Source organism: Gymnodraco acuticeps, unplaced genomic scaffold (assembly GCF_902827175.1).
Source record: "Gymnodraco acuticeps unplaced genomic scaffold, fGymAcu1.1, whole genome shotgun sequence".
In the NCBI taxonomy this organism is placed as follows: domain Eukaryota; kingdom Metazoa; phylum Chordata; class Actinopteri; order Perciformes; family Bathydraconidae; genus Gymnodraco; species Gymnodraco acuticeps.
In genome coordinates this window covers 39,713-46,075 of record NW_022992235.1, presented here as the reverse complement: position 1 = coordinate 46,075, position 6,363 = coordinate 39,713, and positions in this window count along the sequence as shown.

Here is a 6,363-nt window from a genome sequence, read left to right as displayed (position 1 = left end):
CAAATACCTGTATGAAGCATAGTTGAGCAATGACAATGTAGGACCTCATAAGCAATAAGTTAGCTGATCACTCACCTGTTTGCTTCGAGAGAGGTGCCGAAGTGTGGCACACAGGAGGATGAGCTTTGGGAGTTTCCACTTGCTGTTAGTTGCTGCTCGACACACATCTTGTGTAATCGAATAGACCAGCCTCTGCGTCTTCTCACACTTTTCTTCATCAAGTGTCCCAGTCACCACTGAGCTCAGAAATTGTACAAGATGCTCTGGGAGCAGTTCATCCATTTTCACAGCATCCAGCTCCTGTGCAGTTGGGGGCCATGGTAGCTCATTTGACTCTTTGAATGCCTTTTTAATGTGAGAATTGAGGGTGAGTGCTGCTTCTTGTAGTTGATCAGATTTTCCAAGTTTGTACGCACATTTAACTGCTTCATCTACAGTAATGCTTGAGCTAAGGTTCAACTCAAGACAACCATGGTGTGGTACCTTTGAGAATGTGAGTTCACGAGATATGTCTTTGTGTCCTTGTAAACGTCTTGCCAATTTCTCCCTGCGGTATTCAGGATTAGGAAAACCTTCATCTTCCAGTGTCTTCCTGTACAAGTTGCACATGGATCTTAGCTGGACGACTTCTTTGTGTTCAACCACATTCCTAAGAATGTAATCCTTTACTACACAATACACCATTTTCCGGGCCTGCGGGCTGTCAATGTTGTCTGCTGCCTTTTTTCCTCTCTTCCTTCCACGCTCATGGTTTTGGTACTCATTGTTGAAGTTATTTCTGCATATTGGATGATACTGAGCTTCCATAGCAAAGAGGCCCTTGCCCTGCACCTTGCGATAAAGATCCTCTTTCTTCAATTCCTGTGCCCTAGGTTCGATAACTTTCCAGGCTGGCTCTTTGTGTTTCCAACTCTGAAACTTTTTTAGCTCTTCAGTCTTCCCCTTGAACTTGGTTGTTGTTTTGTCACAGAAGATACACTGATTTGGGAACAAGAAGGAACACCGAGCCCCTTCAGTTTGACTTGAGAGACATTTGGGATGGCGTAGGGAGTCCTTTATCGATGACGATGATTCACCAGATGTAGAAGCCTTTGACATTTTTAAACGATCCAATTTCCCTGTGAAGGTTTTGTAGCAGTTTAAATGATAGCCAGTTTTATCCAAAGGCAAGCCTTCTAACGTCAATGGTATTTGGTCACAAATATCCTTCATGCGGTATGGTGAGGTGGCTGTTTCGCAGAGTCTCATATCACGAACACTGTGTAGATACGATAGCTTCTCGCTTGCCCCCCCCTTGCATTTGCCGAGCATGATAAAATTACCATACTCAGAAGTTGAGACATGTAAAATACATGTTATCGATCTAATCCTCTTTGGAGGCACTTCAGCTGTGTTACAATGTTTCCTCTTTCCCCATTGTCAGCAGTGTATGAAGTAATCAGCCTGAATAAAGAAATTAGAAACATTAGATAGCTACCAACACTCTGAGGAGGACCAAATGATGAAGTATACAATGTTTCCTTTTTCCTATGGTTAGTATGAGTAATCAAACTGAAAATAAAGAAAAACATTATCTAGCTACTAACTTAGCTAGCTACCAACACTATAGTCAATAATACAATGTTTTTTCCTTTCCCCTATTGTTAGTAGTGAGTAATCAGCCTGAAAAATTTAGCTAGCTACCAACACTACTTAGTCAAGATTACAGATGTGATTTCTGTATACCTTTTGTTGAAGAATTACTTGTATATGACGATTAGGTATATCTTAATAATAGTTAATAATAATTATTAATAATACTTACTAAGAAAATCCTTGAGATTGTTCCCAAAGAAAGCAGTGGGAGACTGCCATCTGCAGGTAGCCAGGTACCAGGTAACCAACGGCAACCAACTGTCAGCCAACTGCCGAGCCCCGGTCACCAACATCATCAGCTTGGTACCCAATATTATCCAAAAATAAACACTTAAAGTATTAGAAAAAAACTGATTGTGAACGAATATTCACTATGCACTTTAAAAAATGAAAAGGTAGTTGGTCATACACACATGTTTGGTCATTTCTTGCTGTTTTTGTCCAGAAATACAGTCAAAATGTTGTCAAATGTCAAAAATAACCATCCCATTGTATTCCTAGGGTCAGAATTGTATGGAAAAATGTATTCATTTGTCTCTGTATGTTGTTTACTTCAAAGGTTATGCCTCTTGCTACATCACATTTTAATGTTTCGGTTTTGGGTTAGGTGCAATAAAGGGTTAAAAATGGAGTCTTTCGGACATTATTTCAGCTTGGCACCTGGCAGATTCTGAAAGTAGACACTTTAAGGATTAAGAAAAATCAGGTGGCATAAAAAATTCCGAGGGGTGCGCGTGGACCCCTATTTCCATCTAGACTATAGGATGTTAGACAAATGACAGGAAGATAAGAACAAACAATGGAGAAAAAGCATCATTTGATTTGTCTTGTGTCCTTTATTAATCATCATGCATCACATCGTTTGTCCATCTCTTATCACCATACATTCCCTCAAATTAATTAGGTAGGCTATCAACCCTCGGCTTTGACTGTTGTTAGTGTCTAACCAGAGGATTGTCAGCGAGAGAGAAAAGGGAGATTTAGGGGTCCAGGGGGGGAGAATAGATGAACCACGGCCTGGGATCGGTGTTGACAAATGAGCTCTGTAACGGGGCATTAGCCTTCCTCTGTCACAGGGGGAATCCAGCGCTACAAAATGACATCATATCCTGATTTACTCACGTCGAGCGCCATCTGTCTCACTTTCAGACGAGTCAGTGAAGACGGGAGACCTCAGATCTTATACTTAAATACAAATAAATACTAAACTGTAAAGTCCTGCGTTCAATTGGACAGGAATTGGCCTGAAAACGGCCATTTCAGAGTCTTGTATGCGAAATGACTGGATTATTATTATTGATGCATCACAGCTGGTAAAGCTGATGCCGGATATTAAATGATATGTCAATGTTTATGTATTAGTTGATTTCTATGTTGTATTAGTAGTCTGAATATACAAACGCTGTCAGATAAATGCAGAGGAGTTAAAAGTACAATATTGGCTTTAAAATGTAGTACAGTAAAAATATAAAGTACTTCAAAATAGTTTGTAAGTATAGTCATAGAGGGGGAGTTATTTAAAGAGAGAATATGTTTTCTATATTTCCAGGTAATATGGGAAGACTGTTTCTCATTGTGTTTGTGGTATGAATGATTTCAGGATACTGCACTTCTTGCCCACTCTAAACGTTATACCTATCATGCTATATTTGAACAATATATTGGGCCGTACCTGTATAAAGTATATAAATATATATATTTTTTAAAATACCAAAAAGATCCTGCATTTTAGCCATGCCTCATTTCGCTCTATTTGCTCTTTCCAGCGCTGTTTTTGCAGGGGCTGATTCTGTGAGCTGCAGCTGACCACGCCCCCCTGCAGGAGAGGGGAGCGTGCTCTGAGATCAGCTGCTGGGCTGCAGCGGGGAGAAGAGGGGGAGAAAAATAGATCTCCGTCCTCCGTGTTTTATTCTTATAGAAGTAAGAAGAGAAGTAACGGGGCAGAAACCCTCCTTTTTACGCAGCGGTCCAGACATAGACATCAAACGGCGACACATATTCAGTGTGCAGTTCCTTTGGCATTAGCGCAGGGATATCTAGATACTTTCCATGGTTTGACATCATGAATGAATTGTGCTACTTTTAAAGCAAGCAACGATGTTTTCAAATTTGTAATTAAAAAGCTCCTCAAAAACGCTATGGAAGCAGTTCCTGCTGTTGCTACGTTAGTTCAAACGGTAACAACGGACTATTTTTCTTAGCGGATGCATGTCAATTTAAATCAATACAACTCTTTTTTAAATCAATAAAATCATTTTCTAAATCCATAAAAGCATTTCAATTCATATTGGGAGTCATGTCGTTACTTTGTCGAGAATGTGACCATGTAATAAGCGGGATAATGTGCACATTGCATAATGTGCCTTCATGCCGATCTACATCCCTCCGCTTCGCGTCGGGCTCCTGATCGGCCTGTCGCTGTTCTTTTCCCCATAGTGACCGCGTCGCTGCACATTATCCCTTACGATTATATAGAGTCATTATTCATTTGTTTTAAAGCAGGAGGCGCAAAAGCTTGCCTCGGGGAGGGAGAAAAGAGCCACAGCGGAGAATAAACAAAAGGGCAACCATGGCAACCATGCAAGGGAAGTCTTCTTCGCTGCTTTTGTGGCAGACTACAGCCGTAATGGCCGGCCGTGGCCCAACCTCTCATTCCCCTGATAGGTGGAGAATTGACCAATAGCCGTAGCGCCACTTTACTGACGTCAGTAAAGTGTTCAAATCTGGATCAGTCTGTATCAGATCCGTTGCAGCCCCTTTTTTAGAAATGTGGGTATAGAGGAAAAGAGAGAGGGTTGTGTTTTCTGACACTTGGTGAGTTCCCTGGAACACCGGGGACACACATTCATGTATAAAAGACGTACAAAAGTGCATTTTGCACGATAGGTCCCCTTTAAGGATGACCCCCTGAGATGAACGGTTCAAGGTTCTTTATTAGTCATACAACCATAGCTACAAAGTAGTTATGGCGATGAAAATCTTAGGTCACAGTTTTCCAACAGTGCAACACAATATTACAGAAAAACAGAAAAATATAGTGCAAGTAAATATTAAAAGTAAATGCAAAAAGAAAGGAATATTTAAAAAAAAAAGAGAAATAAGAGTCTATATGCAAGCTATTGGAATGATATATTAGGTAAATAGATACATGATTACTAAGTAGCAGAATGTTATGGATGTTGTTTCAGCAGTTCAGGTGTTTAACAGTCTTATCGCCTGTGGGATGAAGCTGTCTCTGAATCTGTTTGTTCTTGTCAGAATGCTGCCGGTAACGCCTGCCAGGCGGCAGCAGACAGAACAGTTTGTGGCTGGGGTGATGGGGGTCTTTGATAATCCGTAGGGCCTTCTTCCTGAGCCGCTGGGAGTAAAGGTCCTCCATGGATGGCAGCTCCGTCCTGCGGTGATGTTCTGTAGTCGTACAGCCATGGTGTTAAAGTGCGGGGAATTATATTAACCTTAATAATAAAGGAACAGCAGTGACAGGCACACCTGAACCACAGAACTGCACCATAGAATATAAATAACTTATTAACCCATTACTCACAACAGGCAGACAGGTGGTGAGCTACTGCCACCTGCTGACCAAACATGGAGCTACAACAAGCAGCAGAGTACTTCTCAAGAACTGCTTTTAAGTTTATTTATTATGTTATGTCTTAAGCTTATTGAATGTTGCATTGTAGGAGGATTGTATTACCAATACTCAGAGATGGAATAAGTACTCAGATCTTGTATTTGAGTAAAAGTAGAAGTATTCAGATCTTGTACTTGAGTAAAAGTAGAAGTGAGTAAAAGTAGAAGTACTCAGATCTTGTACTTGAGTAAAAGTAGAAGTACTCAGATCTTGTACTTGATTAAAAGTAGAAGTACTCAGATCTTGTACTTGAATAAAAGTAGAAGTACTCAGATCTTGAACTTGAATAAAAGTAGAAGTACTCAGATCTTGTACTTGAGTAAAAGTAGAAGTACTCTGATCTTGTTCTTGAGTAAAATTAGAAATACCAGAGTAGGAATACTCTGTTAAAGTAAAAGTCCTGCATTCAAAATGTTCATCAAGTAAAAGTAGAAAAGTATTATCATCAAAATATAGTTAAAGTAGCGAGAGTAAAAGTAGTCATTGTGAAGTACAAGTACCTCAAAATATTACTTAAGAATAGTACTTGAGTCAATGTACTTAGTTACTATACACCACTGCCAGTACTACACTGTAGCTAATGTGCATATGCAAATAAAGCCCTTGAATCTTCAATAAAGTTAGTGGATAACTTCTATAGCTACTTGAAGATCCAGATTTAGACACAAATAAAAATAACAAATGATTCGTCATGAGATGAATGCATTAATGCATCAATAAAAAACATCCAACAATATGTTATTCTGAAAAGGGGCAGTTGTGGAGATAAAGTACTTTCACTGTTGGTGTTTCAAGTATATTTTGAGTCTAACAAATGTACTTCCCTCCAGTGTGTATTTATCATATACACCTCCATCCAATCGAGCCCAAAACATACATTTGATGTCGCCTATACATGCATACCATACACTAAGAGGAAACCAGACGCAGGGCCGCCCCTCCCTACAGGCCAATCACGCAGGCTGCATGGGGCCCCGCCCAGAGGGCCTCAGCTGCTGTGCGCAGTTCTCCGCTCAGTTCCCCCGCTGACACGCGAGAGCGAGAGTGAGAGTGAGAAGTGAAAAGGGGAGTACGTCTGTAACCCGACACCGTTG